Source organism: Cupressus sempervirens, chromosome 11 (assembly GCF_028749045.1).
Source record: "Cupressus sempervirens isolate cs-2001-9-10 chromosome 11, ASM2874904v1, whole genome shotgun sequence".
NCBI lineage: Eukaryota > Viridiplantae > Streptophyta > Pinopsida > Cupressales > Cupressaceae > Cupressus > Cupressus sempervirens.
In genome coordinates, this window is record NC_143128.1 from 337,131,392 (window position 1) to 337,154,339 (window position 22,948).

The following is a 22,948-nucleotide window of genomic DNA, read 5'->3' on the forward strand; positions in this document are numbered from 1 at the left end:
AAACATATATATCTTTATTTTTAATTGTTTTCCTAAACCCCTTTTTTTCCTAAATGTTTGCAGAGCTATAGAAGATGTTTTATGTTCAAACAGATTGTCAATTTCATTTTTTTAATGGCATAGATACTGCATTCATTTATTTATTTTAAATATTATGCATGTGTATTTTATATGACGTGTGCTTCAGGGTTGGGAGATATACTAAATGAAAATATGAATGCCATGGTACAGGCATGCAATACAGATGGTCTAAGGCTACAATGAGCCTTTGAAGGAAGTCATCTTATTAAGATTTGTGTCCCAAATTGTGCTTCTCAATGGGACAAGGTTAAAGTGTTAAGGAAAAATTAAGTTTTTTTTCTTTAATAGATTTAAACCTGGACAACCATGGGTGATTTTGTAAGTACAGAGCTTTGCGCACAAGGCTGGTGTAGTAGACAAAAGGCCATGACTACGTAGGGATCACGTAGTGTAGCAAGGTTTAGAGGAAGTATGTGTGCACTGGGTCATGGCGGCTAGTGGCTTTACCCAGTGCCACAAGGCTGAAGCCCTTTCCACATACCCGCCCATGGTATCTACCACAAAAAACAAAAAAATAATAGAGTTTTTTAGATTTTTTTTTTTTAAAGTTGTTTATGGTTAAAATATGTAATATGGACATGTAATTTTAGAAATATAGATGTCTGACATGTTTTTGCCTCTATGATATGTACTTCAAATCTCAAAATTTTTTTTGATTAAGAGATATTCAATGTGTAGTCCTAGTTATATATCTAACTATATAAAAGTAACTATTTTTTAGACTCAGCTTGCTACTAGGATTCATAGAGTAATTATAGGGTTCCAAATTACAAGGGCCTTGACTTTGTGCCATAATCAAACCATTTATTCTACTACTCATGCAACACTTGCTCATAAAACTACAAATCTAGTGTTCTTATTGTTGTTGTTCATCAGCATAGACAAATCCAAACAAGCCCATTCTTGGAAATAGAAACTCTATTGTATTTGGTGAGATAGGTAATTTATCACTTGATGTCCATATACTATTATCTGATGAATACATAGGAAGGCCCCAGTTTCCATATCTTTCACTTTTCTTACTAGGCATTCTAAAGGTGTAACCATCAAGTCATGCATAACCATCAACTAGAGTAGGACCTTCAGCATCTACATCACTCTACTTAGACATGAATCAGATAGAACCAAAACTTGGGGTGGATCAATAGCATAAGGTCCCATCCAACTTCTTCTAGGATTCTCTTTGGCTATAGGCTAAAATTTAGGAACAAATTTCTTTAAAGAAGAATTTTCAACATCTATGGACTCCAATTACATTGTAAATATAAAATTTGTACCTTTGGCCTCTACACTAAAATTTCTTGATTTATTTATGTGTTGCAACTAGTCAAAATATCCATAGAACTATTAATAATGTTTTCATCTAGAAGCAACAGAGCTGATGGATGTGGCCTCACAACCAAGAAAATAGATCTGCACAAAAATTATAAAGGATGCCACTATGTTGGTTTTTGTTATTCTGTGAATCAAGTCCTCAACAATTTGATGTCATTCTACATTTCTTTTATCTTTTCTAAGATGATACTAAGTTATTAATAGAGAGGTCTAACAATTCAGCAAGGGATGACACAACTATCTTTGTATTCCAATATGACAAACTCATATTAGTAAGCTTTTTTATTGTACCATGATTCTTGGAGAATTTTAAAAAATTGAATTTCCTAGTCCACCCTTGGGCATGAAATCATGATTCTAGATACCCCAACTACTTAGTGTGAGGTTAGGGAGAGCATAAAATGACACTCCAAGGCTTTTCTTTTTAGTTGTATTTCTCCTTGGCATACTAGACTGGCATTTCTAGGACTAGGAAAAACTGAAGAAATACTTGTACCAACTAATGAATGCATAGGGTTGGAAAATATACAACCAATCTTAGTAACTATTGGACCTTGATTTGCATTATGGTTTAAGCCCATGTTATCACCTAGTGAATAGTTCTTTCTAATCATAGAGATTATTGAATTCTCAAGTGGAAGTTTACCTTAGAAAGCAGTTTATGTGTAGGAAATTGAGATATTTGGAATATCAAAGATGCTTTACTAGATTCATTATTTGTAGAGAAATAGATTGTGTTCATAACAGAGACATCCTCCGACACAGGTTTTAAAACAATGTACTCTTCATCATCTTCAAAATATAGCTATCCCTGCTACTATATTTTATTTAAATTCACCTACATACCCAGTATTAGGTATGCTTGAAATACCTTGGTCAGATTCAACCACCTCTTTGGCTATAATATGTCAATTTATAGATGTCTTGTCATCATTCATATTCCTAGCCAGGTAAAACTTTCTAGCCCCTTTATCATAGGTATATCCTCTTCCAATGTGATTAAATGTAGTTCTAATGGTTTTTTTTACAACCAAGAGTTGCTAAATACGGACCTACTATTCCTTTTTCTCCCTCAACCCTATTTTGGTAGGGGCTATTGAATAGTCTAATTTATTTTGGAAAATAAGAAGAGGAACAATTCTTTGCAGCTCAATTTCTTCCCATAATGTAGTAATAACCTTAAAAATCATTTGAGAGTTACCCACACTAGTAAAGAAGATAGTAGCATTCAAATCCTTGCTCCTGAGTAATTTGTTTAGAAGTTTATGAACTATTTTGAAAGAAATACCTTGCATTTTCTTTCTTTTCACCCTCTTCAATTAAAATTGTCACTTCTTTCTGGAAAGGAAACCACTCCATGAAAATTAACAAGCTACTAGAGACATCATTCACATCTTCACATCTATGCATTAGGAAACCTACAAACTCAAATGCTTACCAAACCCTCTTCTTGCACAATCCCAAACCTTTTTGAAATAGTCTTAAAAATTTTAGATCTCAGACTTCATGGCTGCACTACTATTTACTAAGTTACCAAGCAACCATTTTCTAAGAATATGCACTCTCATTTTATTATAGAAATCAAGGTTAAAAAATATGTTCTTAGCTGATTCTTCCAAATAAGAAAATATATCATAGTTACACCACCTTGGGGGATGGGGGGATGGTGGAACGGGGGTAAAGTTTCTAGGATGGAGGGATAGAGAGGTCTAAATTTGGGGATGGTGGGGGAATAGTGGTAGGGGATAGGAGGGTGTGTGTGTGTGTGTGTGTGTATATGGTACTTTAAATGCTAGTTATGGAAAGATGTATTGCAATATAAGTTATAAAGATGTAAGAGAGTAAATACTTCAACATTGGATGGAATTGGACAATCTAACATTGGACGTAAATAGTTGAATCAACAAATAGTCAACATCAGGACATCCCCCATCCTTGGTAGAGGTGGTGGAATCTAGTGGTGCCACTGGGGATGGGGGGACATATTCCCCAAGTCCCCAATGCATCCAAGTCTTTGAGAGTGAGGCTAAGGGTGGGGGGGTGGTGATACATCTTTGTTTTTCTATGAAATATAACCTTATGCTTTTTTTTCCCCCTGTGCCCCTTAGCTTAAGTTTGTATGCTAATACAATAAGGTAGTGATGATAAAATAGATATGATAAATTTAACATTATTTCAATTTTAAATGTATGAATGAAATTTCACAAGAACATCCTCTAGTTTCTTGATTTCAATAAAAGCACCCATGCAAAACCTTTAGACTTCCTAAGGGAGTTTGAGAAAGGCATGAAAATGGAGGTGAGAATGAAAACATCTCAAACAATGTCACTCACAAATCTCATGATGATTTTCTTGAAACACAAACTAAATCCTATGCGATTGAATATGAAGTAGAAAATATAGAAAAGAAGATAATGATGCAAAAATTGGACCAAGAATTATGTATGGAATGAGGGAAGAGGATAATAAATTTAAATGATCTTTCTCACTTGTTGAATAGTGTAGACAATGTAGGAAAGAAAGAGTCTAAAAGACATTTTTTAATTGTATATTGAGTGTATGTAACATAGTTGAGTGTATACTATCATTCTTTTTCAACTAAAGTTTAGTCAAATGAAGTGTGTAATTGTTCTAATTTCAATGTCAAATATGCTTAAAATTGATATATGAATGCAAAGAGTCCAAAAGTCTACCTATTGAATTAAAAAAAAATGAGTTAGATTAGTAGATCAAAGTATTCTGAATCATCATAATGATGATGGGAGAGCTTGAGGTTGAGCTTGTTGGTTGGGCTAAAATTTTTGGATCTTGTTGACTGAGGCATTCACAAACAAAATAGTGATAGACAACAATATTTGTACCTTCCTTCATAAGAACAATTTCCTATCTATCATGAAATAAGTCAAATTTTGGTGATTCCTTTCTACCTGCATAAGAAAAAAATACCATCTCTCTTTGGGAATCTCATCTAAAGGAAGTGAGAGGAAATATATATGATATGATGCCTTATAGATATCACATATCAACATAGAGTTAGTATTGATCTCAATGCCATAGACCTTGCAAAGAATGTCATCTATGCCTGATGAAGGATGGTTACACTTCTCACATGGTGGACATTGACTATTAAAATTCTCAACTTCTTTTATAGAAATTGAAATTTTTCCACTCACAAACAAATGAAAACTTTTTGTTCTGCCATTCAGGTGAAGAGAGAATGAGGTACAACATAGTCTCAAAAGATTTTTTTTTTGTGATTTAGAACACATTTTCCAAGTATTATGAGTACATAAATCCTAGTATGCCCATGTTTTGTCTTCAATGGTGTCGATGTTTATGTTTCATCTTTAGCCTTCATTTACTAAAGAACAAGGACTATAATTTATTATTGTATATGCTCTTTCCAAGTAAGTAATGTGTTACACGCAAAATAATTCATGAAGTATGAAAGTATCTAAAGTATATGAAACTCCACACATTATCGTAGTAGTAGAAAAAGCTTCTAAACCAGTAATGACTATTTTTGAATGCAACAAAATTGCTCAAGTTTGTTTCCTCTTCAAATATTAGAATCCATGTTAAATGTTTATTCATTGATCTTTTGAGAATTATTTCTTAACATTTTAGATATATATTAAACTCTTCTTTTCAATAACCTTATTTAGGAAGGTCTAGTACTAGTGTTGGTTAGTTATAATGTTGATGTCTACATCTGCGTAATTGTTTTCAATATAAGGATGAGTTTGTTCTAGTCATCTGTATGCCCAGTTTTCATAATGAACTACTAGGGATATAAGACCAAATTATTCAAAGTTGAGTAATATATCTTTTTCTTGTGACCATGGTTCTTGATTCACCTCTAATGTACATGTATGTTAATATTACTCAGAGATGGTTTTGCTAATATTCCAATCTCCTAGGAAGTTTAATTCACCATGACTTCATCCTCTTTTCCAAGTCCCAATTATTTCTTAGCATGAACAAAGTCTACAAATCTTTGGCAGAAAACATGTGCATTTAATAAGTAATTAAAATTTCACAAGATAGAAAGAATTATCAAGCTATTATAAGTCCTAGGGTTTCAAAAGTTCCTTCTTGTGCACCAAACAAAGGTGATTTTTCTACAGTGGAAAATAATAATTTGTCATCCGCTTCTTAAAAAAAGAAAGTAGTTCCCATTCACTACATCCTATTGATCATGCTAGATGACATTTAAGAAACATCTATTATATAGTAGCAAACAAAAAATTCACCTTAAGACACACCAGATCTGGCACTTCAAATGTTTAAACAATAACTTAATTATTTTCTATATTAATACTTTAGCCTTATTGGGGCATCATTTTTTGTAAGCCTATTACTGGCTAAGTTCATATCCTAGATATAAAGTATTAGGTTTTTTGTTATTCTAGCCTCTATAGGTTTCAAAAATTCCATTTTTTTGTCACTTATATTTCAATATTATCATTTCTCTCCAAATAACTAGTACTATCATCTAGTTAGTTTGAACAACCAAGCTTTGATATGTTCAATCTATTGGGTGACCATTTTGTTCTTGATTTAACATGTTGTAAGAAACTAGCTCTAAATTATACTGTAGTCTTTCCTATTTGACTAGTCATTATATTTTTTTGATGAGATTTGTATATGTGTAGAGGATGGGAGATGGAGGTTTACTCGGGGTAGGAAAGTAAAGGAAAATTCCTTCTCAGGTCCTTGATGCATGATGGCTTTTGCATCTAACAATGCTTTAGTCACGAATGGAATAGGGGTTTTTCTATTTGTATAAATTTGAGTATATTCAACTTCATTATAGAAATCTTTGAGTTTGGAAACATTTCATGAATTTTTTTGTAGTTGGGAAGAGGTGTTGTCTTCTATTTCCCATTTGTGCTTGATGTTTCCCATACCAATTGTTAAGGTGTAGAGGATCATAATGGTACTTTTGCATTAATTTGAGGTGAGCATAGATAGCATTTCAAGGTTTTTTGGTCACATTTTGCAAAACAATTACATAGTGGCTATAAAGAAGAGTGTTGTTCTACAGAGAGACCTAGAGACATACTGTAGATATAATTGAGTTTATGATGGTAGAAAGATAATAGTTGTTTATGAATAAACAAACATTAGAAGAATTTGGAAATATTTCAGTTCTTGATTTCAAAAGGTTGGGTTATTCTTCCATTTTCTACAATACAACACACTTTATGCATGATAAAGGTGCTTAAGGCATAATCATTGTGGACAGTAAGCAATATCTTATCTTCTATACATCATGTGTGGCAAAGATGCTTCAAATGTAATAACTTTTTGATCGTAAAAAGTTATTTCTTGATGATTTAGGAAAGAAGTTGATGTCATGAAAATCATCTACATAAACACTTAATAATTTACTAAATAAACTATTTCACAGTCTGGGTAGTGCTACTATTGGTTATGATATGAATTGGTTGGTTTTTACTTTACTACTACTATTAAAAATTTTCCTTTTTTGTTCCAAAACTTTATTATAATAAGGGGAACAAGTCACATGTTATGAATTTGATAATGAAAAAATTCTCTTGATCTTTATATTATGTATTTAGTAACATCATTATTCTTTAAAGGGTACTAGCTCAATGGAAGAGAACCTTCTTTATAAGTAGGAGGATGGTGGTTTGATTCCATCATGCCCTAATATGATTAAATTAATGATTAAATAAACTAACACATAAACTACCAATTATGCTACAAAAGTATACTACCAAATCTACTAATATACTACCAAATAAATCACTAAATAAATTTCTAAATAAACTATCAAATAAAATACCAAATAAACTACCAAATCAACTACTAAATAAATTGCTAAATAAAATATCAAATCAACTACCAGACATACTACCAAAATTACCACATAAACTACCAAATAAACTACAAACTAACAACAATAAACAACTAAATCAATGACCAAATCAATTATTTAAATAGTTTAGTCATAAATTTGGTTGGGAGATAAATGCTTGACAATAAACTACCATTGGTCATGTGATCAAAATTAGTCGCATATCTACAATTTTTAGTAGTTTATTTAGTAATATATTGTTGTTTTTGTACTAGTGAAATCTAATTGCATCTAGTTGACTATATATAATATATATATTATAATGATTGTTTAGTTTTTCTAGTGGTTACACTTTTATTTGGTATTAGAGCCATTTTGTTCTTTTGTGGTATTGATGGCATAAAGTATGCATAGAAATTTTTTTATTGGACCAATGCATATTTATACTAAGTAAACATTTAGGGTATTAAATACAATGATGGATTGGGCTATCCTTGCCTAGCATAATGTTGGGTTAATGTGACTATGGATGATGGTAATTGTTTTGGTTTCACAACACATGTCCCATTTTTCATTGTCAAAAATGAGGACCCACCTTTTCTTCTTTTGAGTCATGGGAACCCACTCCTAAGAACATGGTGTAATCTCCCAAGATAGCTTCGAGAGAAAGACTAGACTAAACTACGTATCAAGATTAGAAAAAAAATGCATCATTCAAATTTGGAAAGAAAAAGATAGATTTCAATAGATCTAAGGTAAAGTGTACACACTTTCAAACCTGTGCAAGGTGCATGGCTTCATTAAGTTCCCTTTTGCTAGCATGTGCCAAGGTGTACATCTATGCACCATGCACACATGCACACCTAGCTAATGTACACAAATTTCTTGATGTGCTCACTCCCACCTATAAATAGTCTACCTAGGTCTATTCATTATGATCTTTGAGCCCCTAGAGTGTGCACCTTTGCACCTTCCAGAGTTTGCAAACACTGTAGTGACTAAGAAAGGTATAGACCTAGTGCACATGTACACATCTTGTGCACCTACTTAGGTGCACAAGTGCACAACATGCACACCTCCTCCTTGAAAAAACATGTACAACATGCATTTAATGCTATTTTGTGCCCAACTCATAGTGTGTAGTTGTGCATCTTGTGCACCTATGTAGGTGCACAATTTCACATGGTCCACATAAAAAATAAATGGAGTCCCCACTTAGCCAATTTAGTACACATTGTGCATGCTGCATACTAGTGTAGGTATGTAGGTGCGTAAGTGTGCACCTTGTGATGTTTTTCACTTTGAGTCATTAAGCATCATTTGGCTTCCAAGTAATAGTTTTTTGATGTTTTATTTTTGTGTAGGTTACCATGGTTTCATCATCTTCCACAATAGATAAGATCACACTAAAACCTATGACCTTTAATTTATAAGGAGTGTCTAAGAAGTCTTGGTTCATATATTTGCATTCAAATGTCAGAGATAAAGAGATTAGACATATAGACTAGAAACAATTCTTGGCACTTTGTGACAAGACCCATGAGAGATTGGAGATGGTATTTTCACTTATTTAGAGTGGGTTGGTAAACACACCATCACACCTAGTGTTAGTTCAATCATTAGAGTTGATCATAACTCTAGAAAAGCATTACATACCTAATGAGAAGGTTCTATAGAGAAAAATTGAAGAAATTTTCTTGGATATCCACCTATACAATAGAGAGAGTATTCCACCTTCATTAGGAAGATGAATATCAAGAAATTATATATGAGAGTGTAGACCATTGGAATTTAGAAAACACAAAACAATCCAATTACATAGTGCAGGAGAAGTACCTAATCATGAGGACCTTACATAATGGGCTAGGAAAAGTGGATATGACATGAGTATATATGATTGCAAATATCAAATATTACATTGTGCTCCTAAGAAGAGTAATGAGACTTCCTACAATAGGTCATCTAAAGACATGGATGGTTCGCCTCATATAGAAAATTAGGACAAGGGTCCACAAGATCAACTAGGGCACCATTATTAGAAGCTCTTTGGATGAGAAACTTACCTTAGTCCAGACTAACACTCGATTCTACATGATATCATATGTACTCTACCTACCAACAACTAGAGAGAAAAATATCTGGGGCTTGTAAGGAGGGAAAACATACAAGACTCCAATGTGTGACCACACATCATGTATTTGTGGCTAGTACAAAAGAATCTTTTAGATGAAAGACCCAAGAATATAATAGTGAATGATGCCTTCATCTTTGCAATAATCTAATTCATGGAAGGGGATTACATGAAGAGGATTTCAATAGAGGCATCAACAAGGGTAATACAAGTGGGTTGATATTTCATCCAATTCAACATGTTCACTTAAATCTAAGTGATTGGGACCATCCTTCACTTGAAGAAGCTACCATGTTATCCATTAGATAGGATCATACTACTAGAGATTTCTTGAAGCAATTAGCTTCTTTGTATGATAGGGTTAGGAAGAAGTGTAAAAGGACCTTAGCATGGTCTATCACCATTAGGCTTTACAAGGTGAAACAAAAGACAAACATTTTCACATATGAGGTGGAATGGGAGAAGTACACTCTAGAGGATTACTTAGTGTCACACCATTACTTTGATAACATAGGGATGTTATAAAATGTTACAGGAAAATAGTTCATTCTAGATACTTCTATATAAGATCATTAGTTGAACTATTTGGATGAACATGAAGTCTAGATTAGGGACTATTGTAGGATGAATATGGCATTAGTGGAGAAATTTTTCAACCTATAGATACCTCTTAAGGTGTTGAGTAAGGATAGCCCCAATATCTTAGATCCCACCTATAATAAAGATAGGATCTTTGAGTGCCCTATAATGAATGCAAATATGAATTGAGAGGAGAATGATGATATGCAACATTAGGCTTAACATGTTGTTGATCTGACAAGGGAATAGGTATGAAAGGACTTCCACTTAGATGTTGTGCCTAATATTTCAATATTAAAGGAATTGACAAGGCCAAAGATAGGGAAATGGATTAAAGTTACCATCACGACTTACAAGAAAAAGTCCCTGGTTAGAATTGAGATGATGTAAAGCCATCAGAGGGATGTAGTCTATATCTATAGGAAAGTAAAGTCTAAGGGAAAGAAGAACTATAAGGCCATAGAGGAAGAGGAAGTGTAGGCTAAAGAACCTCTGTCTTGGTCATAAGCTTCTACATTAGTTCCTAAGTGGGGTAGAATGGAGATACTGGTAGTCAAAGTGAAGACAATAAAATTGAAGAAAATAATCAGTTCTTCACCTTAGATTCCTAAGGTTGTAAAGTAGGATAAAGATGAAGGAGAACAAGAGGATGAGAGTTACTATCTCCCTTCGAATTAAAGGAAACATTTAACTAGGGATGTTGAAGAGGAAGGAAGGAGAAGTTCAATACAAACACCCCCAAAACATAGGAATACCTGATTTACATAGAAGAATCCACAGATTAGGAGTAGGAAGGATGGATAGATTCCATAGTAGGGGAGGGGTCATATTAGTTTGATCTTTCATACTTTGACTTAATGCCTATGGGGACCCATTTGGTTGAAGAAGGATAAATAAGGGATACACCATGCCAAGATACATTAGATGATGATTGAAATATGTTTCCTCCACTCCCATGTGGTCTAATAGGGATACCTCCTTTACCTTCAAGAAATCTAGAGACATCACCTCTATGGTTTGTAGCAAAGGAAACCATGGCATTGCCTCCTCTAATTTTAGCAAAATAGAGCTAGACAATAGAGGATGAGGTATAAGTAGTGCATCACACAAAGGCATCTCCTAAAAAAAGACACATGGTTGTGATAGAGGAACAAGACTCCAATGTAGAAAAACCACTCTCCTAGAATAATAATAGACACTCTAGTGGTGGAACACCCAATAGTAGAGAAGACCTTGGAGAAGATCGATAAGGGAAAAATGATAGTAACCACGACAACTTTGTCATGTAGTTAGTATATGTCTCTGATGGGAACTACTCCAACATGGCTAAAACAAAAAGTAGAGACCTAATTGAGGAGGCATATAAACGCTCCTACGGAAGGGATGGCTATTTTTATAGAGATAATAAAGCTTACAATTCCCATGAAAGAGGATTTGGACCAGCCAATTTTTATCATGAAGAATAAGCAGCACAATTTGATGGCACATATAGCCATTCCTCCTCCTCAATCACATCCAAAAACCATCACCCTTCAAGATTATTAGATGCAAGAGGTCATCTTGGGGAAGGCTACCAAGGACACCTTTGGAGAAAAAATCTATTCCTCCACAAAAGCTTAAAAATGTGGATGTGTGTACCTTAATAGGTCTCACAGTCAAAATTGGTGTCATGATTGTTTATAACTTGTAGTTTGCATCAATGGTTAACTAATGGTTTAAGTTTTGGGGTGTTTTTATGCACTAAAAATGAATTTTTGTGTGTTTGATGATAGTTTAACAAGTAGAAATACATGGAGAAGGCTCAATTCTCATTTTTAGAAGCTTTAGATGCTTGAGTCCCATCTAGATTTATTTTTCTTCTTATTTTCTACTTCTACTTCATTTTTAAGTCATTGTGGAGGCTTATGCAACATTTAATGGATAAAAATAAAAGTGCAAGCCTACTTAGCACCCAGTACAGAGTCTATTTTTTGGTGGTATAACACTAGTGTTTTTCGCATGTTTTTTGCAAGAAAAAATTCCTAGATCATAAAATTCCATGAAGGAAAGGGTTTACTATAAATATAGAGATGTAATATGTATTCAAGACTAGAACTTTGATGCAATAAAGTATGTTATTTGTGTTCTCATTCTGTTTATAGTGTCTCTTGCTGGAATGAGCATTTCCTTTATGGAGTTTTTTGTTCATGAATAGGGATGGAGTGAATAGTCTTGCTATATTTTAATGCTCATGTGATTATTTAATTTTTTGCGTTTGTCATATTTAGTAGCATAATTCCTCTCTTGCAATGAATCATAGAAAGGATCAGCTTCTAGTTTTTGCATAGTATTATGTCCTGTGTGCATGTACATTTTGTGGCTACATGATTTAATAAATCATGAAATATCATTTTTCCATTAGTTCCTTTGATGATTTCATCTGTAGAGTTAAGGATGTGCTCCTCCTAATTTCATTAGACTCCTTGGTCCTTTTGAAAATTTGATTTGTTGATGTGTTGTTAGTATGACTTATGTCCATTTAAGAATTTGTTTTTTAGCAATTTACTTTGACTCCTTGCTATCCTACTTCAATATTTTTATTTTGAACTTGTGGTTGGAATAGGAACTCATATAGTTGCATTATTATAAATTAACATTCATTATAAAATTTTAAAAAAAAAATGTACATTCATTTTTGGTGACATTTTCCAAGTACTGTGGACTTCACAGATACCAGGAAAGGCCTCCTTGTGAACACAAACATTTATCTTCAATTGAGCTACCCAATCAAGTTGAAAAATAACCATCTGAAATGTTGGAGTTGGTTAATTTGATCAATTTTTTAAGAGAGAAATTTATAATGGTTTGTGTCATTTTCATCATGCAAAATGACTTCTCTATAATAAAGTTTGGAATACTACAAAAAAAAAAAACTTATTTATTCATTTTGAGATTGATAAAGATCCATTATTATTACTCATTACTACAATTTTTCTTTATCTATTATTTTTTTGGCAATTTCATTCCTCTAATGGAATACAATCCTACTAAGGTTTTTGATTGTTCTATCAACTACATGTATTGTTCCATACACTGGTTAATATTGCATTATCGATCATTTTTTAAGTTTAGTTTTTGAAGGATGAGTGTATCTCTCTTGTCCTACGTGTAAGGTGTGAAGAAATTTGAAGAGAAAAAGTAATCATTATTTGGATAAGAATAGAATGGTGTAGAGTTAAGAAAAAATATGTCAAAATGTATGAGATTTATTAGTTGGATTTCATGGGAAGAGAAAAGTGTGAACCACATGGAGCCTAATTAATCAATTTTGGACATCTTTTGTTGGCCAAATAGGAGATCTACATATTTCTTGCTAAGTTTCTTGAAGTTGGCTAATCTTGTATAATGTGTGATATAGGGAATTAAACAATGGTTTGGAAGTTTTTATTTTATTTTGATACGTCCATTTTTGTCAAAAATCTTCTATTTATATTTTCTTGATTTTTTTTGTAGGGAATGAAAGAAAAAAAATTGTATGTTTATTTTTAATCATATTGCCTCTTTTTTGAGGTAGTAATGGGTGATCAACTTGATGGAATTTGGTATTTTGGAATTATGTTTAATTTAGAAATTCCATTGTATTCATAAGGTGCAATTTGGATGTATAATATTGATTATTTGTGCATATGTCACATAATGAAGATTAACATTGTGATATCATAAAACTGATTATAACTATGGCAATACTTTCTTGTCTTTTTAGGGCCATGTTTGATATAAATGATAGGGTTATTGATGAATCACATAATTTTTTATATAGATAAAGAGTAACATGATTAGAGGTGTTTTAAGGTAAGAGGGTGTGTGTCATCTTGAGGTATCTTATTTCTCATAGATGGTTATTGAATGAGAAGCAACTATTTGTGTCCTGATGGGAACACAACCCAAGAATAGAATGGACACAACAAAAAAGGGAAATTGTATTAACTAAAAAAAAAAATCTAGTACATTCAGTACAGAGAAAATAAACTTCAAAACATGCCCTAAGGGCTTACAATAGCATAAATGTGGAGATAATTTCTCCTTTCAGTACCTCCTCTCAAACTCCACTAAGAACTGCCTTTTACAATGCCAGAAATCCCCTTAAATAGACCTCGAAGGGTTAAGGACTAGGATTACATTCTAGAAAGTGCTAGTAGGCATCCACCGATGAAATAGAAGGTTCCAAAAGTTGCGTTAGAAGTTGACGCAAATCTAGAAGAATCTAGAAACGGTAACTGAACTTTCGGGAGGCATAACTTTTGAACCGTAGCTCCGATTGATGAACCGTTTACATTTTTGGAAAGCTCTTGAAGTGCTCTATAGCCCTATGGATAGATTTTCTTGTCCCCCATTTTTTGGCCCTTTTCAAAGTCATTTAATGCCCCTAACCTAACTTTGAAGCATTCTTAGGAGGTCTCCACAACCCAAAAAACTGTAATAACTTTCAAACCGTGGGGCCTTTTGACTTGATTCTTTTTTGGAATGCTCTAAATTACAATTACATTCATCTAGCCAATTTACACCTCCTAGTTTGCCAAAATGATGGCTCAATTACATACTCCTATTTTTTTGGGATTTACACGAACACTGATAGTGGAACTGTGAGAGTTGGAACCTTTATTTGGCCCAAATGGGTATCCAAAAATGAAAACACATGAAATAGAAACTAAGTCTAAGTAAATTTTTTGGGTGACACAGGATTGCCCTTATACCTTTGGATGCTCCTGCATCAGACACCCATGGTAGATTGAAAAGTGACAGTGTCACTTTATGAATGGTAGAGGAAATCCCAAATGGGAAACCTCAGCTGTTGAAATCCAAGTTGAGTCCTCGATCGATCGTCCTTTCCATTTGACCAAATACTCTTCATACTGCCTATTTCTAGTACTCCTACCCACACGATGATCTAGAATGTCTTCTATCTCCTCCTTCTTAGAAGTAGGAATTGGACATGGCTCTAATACTGGCTCGTCATCTGCACCATCATCATGATACTCTATTAAATTTGCAATGTTGAAAATAGGAGAAATGTGAATACCATCTGGCAGCTCCACCTCATATGCATTTCCTGAGTCATGTTTCTTCAAAATTTTGCAGGGGCCAAATTTCTTCATTTTTAGCTTGTTGTAAGTACCAACTGCAAATATTTCTTTTCGTAAGTGCACCATGACTAGATCCCCTACTTGGAATTCCTTATGTCTTCTCCTTTGATCAGCCCTAGCTTTATACTCTTGATTCATCTTGGTAATGTGTGCCTGAACCTCCTCATGTAGACGCTTGATATGTTCAGCAAATTCTTCCACTTTAGCACTTGTCCTCTCCCCTTGCTCTATCTTACTCAATTCTGGTGCAGTCCTTGGGCTATTCCCATATACAATTTGGAATGGTGATTTTCTAGTACTCCTATTTATAGAGTTATTTTAAGAAAACTCTACTTGTGGTAGAATAAAATCCCATACCTTGGGCTTATCCCCAACTAAACATCTTAGCAAATTGCCCAGACTTCTGTTTACCACTTCTGTTTGGCCATCAGTTTGTGGGTGATGCACGAAACTGAATTTCAAGTTTGTTCTTAACTTTTTCCATAATGTCCTCCAGAAATACCCCACAAATTTAGTATCTCTATCAGAAACTATACTCCTTGGAAGACCATGTAGTCTTACCACCTCTTTGAAAAACAAGTCTGCAATATGGACAGCATCATGAGTTTTGTGGCATGGAATGAAATGTGCCATTTTGGAGAACCTATCAACCACCACAAATACTGAGTCATTACCCCTTTGTGTCCTTGGAAATCCAAGAACAAAATCCATACTTATGTCCTCCCATGACCTTGATGGAACATGTAATGGCTGATATAGGCCAGTGTTGTGACTAAATCCCTTGGCAACTTGACAAACCTGGCAACCCTGTACAAACTTCTTCACATCCTGTGAAATTTGAGGCCAAAAATAATGTTCTCTAAGAATGGAAATGGTCTTATCTCGACCAAAATTTCCTTCCATCCCTCCACTGTGTTTCTCCTTAATCAGATTTTCCCTCATGGAACTCCTTGGAATGCACAATTGACTACCCTTGAACAACATGCCATCCTGAATCAAATAGTCTAACCACTTGGTTCTATCTACAACAACAGGCTCCTTACAAGCTTTCCATGCTTCAACAAAATCAAGATCCTCAGGGTACAAATTCTTGAGTTCATCAAACCCAACTACTTCAACCTGCATTACTGTAAGCAACAACTATCTCCTACTTAGTGCATCCGCAACCCTGTTAGATTTTCCACTTCTATGCTTCAACACAAATGTATAGCTCTGCAAGAACTCTACCCACTTCATATGCCCCTGATTCAATTTACCTTGGCTATTTAGGTACTATAATGCCTGATGATCAGTATACAAAACAAATTCCTTTGGCAATAAATAATGCCTCCATTTCTTTAAGGCCTGAACTATTGCATAAAACTCTTGATCATAAACATAATACTTCTTCTTTGCATCATTAAATTTTTCACTAAAATATGCAATAGGCTTACCTTCGTGGCTTAATACAACCCCAATAGCACTACCACTAGCATCACAATCCACCTGGAACACTTTTCTAAAATCTAGAAGTGCCAACATAGGCTGTTCTGTCACCTTCTTCTTCAGCAATTCAAAACTTCTCGCAGCTGCTGCAGTCCATTTGAACTCTTTTCTATCCCCTCTTATTGTATCAGTTAGGGGTGCACATATGCCAGTGAAATTCTTAATAAAATTCATGTAAAAACTAACCAAACCATGAAATGATCTTACCTTAGTAGCAAACCTTGGAGTAGGCCATTCCAAGATGGCTTTTACCTTCTCTGGATCCATTTTGAGACCTTCAAGTGATATAACAAACCCCAAATAGACTAACTCCCTTTTTGCAAAGATACACTTCTTTAGATTAATTAACAGTTTCTCTTCCCTTAGCCTTTCAAGGACACTACGAATATGCAATAAATGTTCTTCCAAAGTCTTGCTAAAAATTAAAATATCATCCAAATAAACAATAACAAATTTTCCCAAGAACTTCTTAAGTACCTCATTCATGAGCCGCATGAAGGTGCTTGGGGCGTTCGTCAATCCAAAGGGCATGACTAACCACTCATAAAGACCCTCCTTGGTCTTGAAGGCTATTTTCCACTCATCTCCTTCTCGAATCCATATCTTGTGATAACCGCTCTTCAGATCTATCTTTGTGAAGTACTGAGCTCCACTCAAGTAGTCCATAAGATCATCCATCCTTGGCAAAGGAAATCGGTAATTGATGGTTATCCTATTTATAGCTCGAGAATTTGTATACATCCTCCACTCTCCATCCTTCTTTGGTGTGAGTACTATAGGTACTGCACATGGACTTAGGCTCTCCTGAATCAAGCCCTTCCTCAACAGCTCTTGAACCTGTCTATTTAGCTCCTCTGTTTTAGTAGGAGTCATCCTGTCTGTAGCCTTGTTAGGAAAACTAGCTCCTGGGATTAAATCTATCTGATGACTGATTTTCCTTACTAGTGGCAATCCATCTGGAACATTATCAAAGATAATATCTCCAAAATCACCTAGTAAATCTGAAACTTCAAGTGGTATTTCACTACTACCTTCTTTATCTTTCCTAGGAATCAAAGCATAGCACATCTGTTGATGTTTCATGCCATCTAAAAACTTCCTTCCATCAACAAGAAAAATCCTAGCACTGCTACATACCTTTTTGCCTTCCTTTTTCATGGGCTTTAATTTGTGGCAAACTCCATCCTTTGTTAGAGAGTATGTGTTTGCATGACCATCATGTATTGCATGCCTATCAAACTGCCATGGTCTACCCAACAATAGATGGCAAACATCCATCGGAATAACATCACAGAGAACTTCATCATGGTAACTCCCAATTTTGAATTTTACTAAACATTTTTCACTTACCAGGACCTTATGATCATCTTTTACCCAAGCAATCTGATAGGGCTGGGGATCTTTCTCCCTCTTGAGCTTCAGCTTAGAGACCATGTCTTCTGATACCAAGTTATCAGTGCTACCACCATCAATGATCACGTCACAACATTTATCCTCACACTTGCATCTAGTACGAAACAAACTCCTCCATTGTCTTGGTTCAATCTCACCACTTAGTAGGACTCTTTTATTTACCAAGGCCTCTCCTCTTTCTGCATCCTCTAAATGTGATGATTGTGCATCCTCATCCACATGAGCAACCCTAGCTTGGCCCTCAGCTCTCCTATCTATCCTTCCTTGTCATTAAGGGCATTCAAAGGCACGATGACCTTCTTCATTACAATGGAAATAGGTACCACAGAAGCCTCCTCTTCCTTGTCCACATCCTCTACCTCTTCCTCTCTGATTTCCAAATTCTTGGTCATGGGAGCGGTTGAAACCCTCATTCCTCTGGTTCCTGCTAGTACCCTCATCTTCATTTTTATTTTGGGTTTCATTGTGGCATCCAGATGACCTACGGCTTCCCCTTCCTCCTTGACCGTGCCCTCTTTGTCTTCCTTCAAACCTTTTATTCAACTTCTCTTCAACTCATAGGGCAAACTGGTATGCCTCTTCAAAGTTGGTCATTCTTACCAGACTTAATTCCTCCTGGATGCTAGGTCACAACCCACTAATATAACAAGCAACCTTCTCCTTATTTGCTTCTGCATGCCCTACTCTAATCAAGAGTCAGTAAAACTCCTCTATATATTCTTGGACTTATCTTCCTACTTGCTTTAATGCATGCATCTTTTTAAACAAATCAAGCTCGTAGTCCATCGAGATGAACTGCTTCTTCAATTTGTCCACCATGCGATCCCACCTTGTGATCTTCTCCTTTCCTCTTTAATTTCTTTCCAATTGGACCTCTTGCCACTAGATTTTGGCATGGCCTTTCAGTTTGGCCTTTGCAAACTTAACCCTATCTGGGTCCTTGATATCCTCATACTCAAAGTATTCTTCCAGTTCATTGATCCAATCGATCAACTCATCTGGTTTCAGATTTCTTGAAAATACGCCCACTTCAATTGTAGGTCTTTTCCCAAACTTAGTAATGGCCCTAAAAAGCCTTTCCTCTGCATGATTCAAAACTTCCCCGTCAAATTCCCCTTCAGGTCCAATTTCATCTTCTTTGTTGTCATCTTCACTGTCGTCACCTATGGCCATAGTTGCTCCTCTATAGAGCTCCTCCTGCAATGCTTGTACCTGCCTTTGGAGGGCTCTAACCTCCTTAGGATTAATAGCTTTGTCCCTTCTACCACAATCTCTTCATGGAGGCATCTTCTTAACTCAAACCCACAACCACACAGTCCTGGTGCAAGCTACCTCACAGTCGGCGCTCTATCTACACACTCAAGAAAACCTGCTCTGATACCACTTGATGGGAACACAACCCAAGAATAGAATGGACACAACAGAAAAGGGAAATTGTATTAACTGAAAAAAATAAGCTAGTACATTTAGTACAGAGAAAATAAACTTCAAAACATGCCCTAAGGGCTTACAATAGCATAAATGTGGAGATAATTTCTCCTTTCATACCTCCTCTCAAACTCCACTCCAAATTGCCTTTTTCAATGCCAGAAATCCCCTTAAATAGACCCCAGAGGGTTAAGGACTAGGAGTACATTCTAGAAAGTGCTGGTAGGCATCCACCGCTGAAATAGAAGGTTCCAGAAGCTGCGTTAGAAGTCGACACAAATCTAGAAGAATCCAGAAACGGTAACCGAACTTCTGGGAGGCATTACTTTTGAACCGTAGCTCCGATTGACAAACCATTTACATTTTTGGAAAGCTCTCGAAGCACTCTATAGCCCTATGGACAAATTTTCTTATCCCCCATTTTTAGCCCTTTTTGAGGTCATTTAATGCCCCTAACCTGACTTTGAAGCATTCTTAGGAGGTCTCCACAACTCGAAAAACTGTAATAACTTTCAAACCGTGGGGCCTTTTGACTTGATTCTTTTTCTGGAATGCTCTAAATTACAATTACATTCATCTAGCAAATTTACACCTCCTAGTTTGCCAAAATGATGGCTCAATTACATGCTCCTATTTTTTAAAGATTTACACGAACACTAATAGTGGAACTATGAGAGTTGGAACCTTTATTTGGCCCAAATGGGTATCCAAAAATGAAAACACATGAAACAAAAACTAAGTCTAAGTACATTTTTGGGTGACACAGGATTGTCCTTATACCTTTGGATGCTCCTGCATCATGTCCCTATAAAGTTAGGGCTTCAAAAAATTCAACCCTAAAGAGAAGATGGGTCTTTAATTATTTGTGTTCTTGAAGAAAAGAGAGGGATTGGCATCATGATTGTTCCTTCAAAGAGTGAATAATGGACATGATTTAGTTGGTGATATGTTGAGTAATAAATGAGGAGTTAGACACACTCAGATGAGATGTGGACCTTTTAGAGGATGGAAATCTTATGAGAATGCATACCAGTGGTGATTGTTTCCATAATACTAGAGGAGGCATTATATATGCTCATAGATGTGGAATTTTTGAGGAAAGGAATATCATGTGCAATACTTAAGGAGGAATTATATACACTTAGATGAGATGCACAATTTTAAAGAAAATGTGTTTTATTCCATAAGGGAGATGGAAAAGCACACGTAATGAAGGTCCACATTTAGGATTTCTAGCATGAAGATCCACTGATGTAATCAACTCGGTATTTCTTGAGAGAGCAAAGAGGATTGGTGAAGGTATTTTATTAAAGTCTCTAGAAGGCTAGATTGATAACCTTTGAAACTTCCACTCTTTCTTGAGTTAATGTAATAAGAGGAAGAATGTTGTAGTTTTACATTAATTAACTTGTCTTTAGATTTATAATTAGGTTAATATTTTGGTAAATACACAATATGTTATTTATTTTATTTTATTTTATGAGAAGTTAAATCCTCATAGATGGTTATGTACATGAATAATGGCTTATAAAGACAATATATTCATTGTAAAAGTCATTGAAAGTAAATGAAAATGAATTGTATACAAATCTAACTAAATCATGTTGCATCTATCCAATATTAATCTTATAATGAGTGTTATTTTTGTAATGGTTAAACTTTTAGTTAGGCATTTAGAATGAGTTCCCATGGGCTTTCCTATATCCTTTTATAGTTGATGTTGTATGTGGGTGCTTGTATTTTGGTTATTTTTTCTCCCTTCCTATGACTTTCTTGTTGGCATTATTTATCAAGTTTATAAGTACCCTTCTTTTGGAGGTAGAGAGGCTCATTTCTAGGCTTGGAGATCTATTGGAGTAAGAATTGTATTGAACATTCTCTTCTTCTTCTAGTGATCTAACATCTTGTGCTTGGAGGTTTTGGTGTTCTTTGACTGGATTCCTCTCTTTTGGTTGTTTTTATTTCTTTAGATCCACCTTAGTGTCTTGGTTCCTTTTAGCCCTTTACTTAGGGGTATATTTTTATTGTTTCTTCTATCTATTATAATACTTCTTCCCTTTTAGTTTGGTTACTTTTGGTTATCCTTAGCTTCCTTTATTTTGGGTCTATAGTTTCATGGAGCCTTCTCTTCATCAATATTTAAACGTAGCCTTGCACTGCCTTCTTCTTCCATCGGTCCTACATTTTCTTTTTTTGTGAGTTATGATTCCTTTTCTCCTTTTGTAGTGGTGACTCCATCAACTCCAAACAATTTTTTTCTATTCAAAAGAATTTTTTTTTGTTCTTGTGAATCCCTTTCTATTATCTTTTGAGTTAATGTTTTTGATTAGATAAACAGGTTTTACAGGGAACCTGAAACTTGAAAGTTAGTACATAAGAAGGCTGATAATAAGTGTGATAGCCCAGCCAAAAAAGTATAAGTTCAAAGCCTAATAATAAGCATTAAGCCCAGCCAAAGGAAAGAGTTCTAAGAAAAGACCAAGAAAAGGAAGCAAGCAAAGCCACAGCCTAAAGCTAGAACAAAAAGCCAAAAGATAGCAATAAAAAAAAGAACAGGTGAGAGTTATTCCTCATTCTTTCTCTCCAGATCATGCATCACCTAAGTAGCCTCAAAGGCCAATTGATTCTCCTCTATTTCCATCTATTGTGCCCCTTTGATTGCCTTGGTCCTGAGTAGGAATGGAGTTGTCCTTTGCAGGGTCATCCTCTGTTCTGGCCTCATACCTATCATTTCCATCCTCATCATCGTGCATTTCTCTATCTTTGATCTAGCCCATGAGAGAGATGATGTTGTTGTTGATGGAGCTTAACAAGGAAAACATCTAATTTTCAAGGTTGTGATTGTTGTTTTCGAGGTTGTGTATCCTCTGTTCTGCTAGACTGAGCTTGTCAGCCGAATCTATCCTCTTGTTGGCATCCAATCCTTTCCTTGTTGCCTTAATATGTTTCACCTAATCTTTAACCTCCTCAAGCTCATGGAAAAGCCATTTGATTGATCTAAAATTATCAATCATGCTATTGTGAGCATTATTTAAAAGGTTTATCCCTGTCTCCTTAGCTCTATCTGAAATAACCACAATCGTCGTATCATTAATTCTTCTAGCCGCTGCTCTTCTTGATTATCCATGAGGATTTGGAGATTCATGGCCTCCCTAAAGATTCCCTTTTTGGTGGTCTTGACATTGAAGTTGATCCATGCTTTCCTCCTGTCATTGGTCTGCACTTCCCCTTCCGCATACCCAACTTTCTCCTCTTTCTACTCCTCAGGGTGGAGATGGACAGGAGAAAGGGGCAGCACATATGCCTCCTCAAATTGAGAGCGCACATCCTCCAGACTCTCCCTCTTGTGCTTCTTCCTTCCACTTTCCTCCTTTGTTTCCTCTTGCGTCTTCTTAACCACCTCCTTAGACTCTAGATCCTCCTCTTTGTCGTTACCTCCCTCCTCAGCCTTCTCAGCCTGCTTCTACCTGAGATCCCTAAGGCTTTTTCTGCTTGGGGTTATGGGGGAGGGGGATTTTTTAGCATGGTAAGTCACTTCTTTCCCTGAAG

The 22,948-nt window shown here is 35.2% G+C and overlaps 1 pseudogene; it reads right to left on the reverse strand.

The window, feature by feature from the left end:
- Positions 1 to 773: 773 nt before the first annotated feature.
- Positions 774 to 22,948, reverse strand: part of LOC149529460 (uncharacterized) — a 63,045-nt pseudogene continuing 40,870 nt past the window's right edge.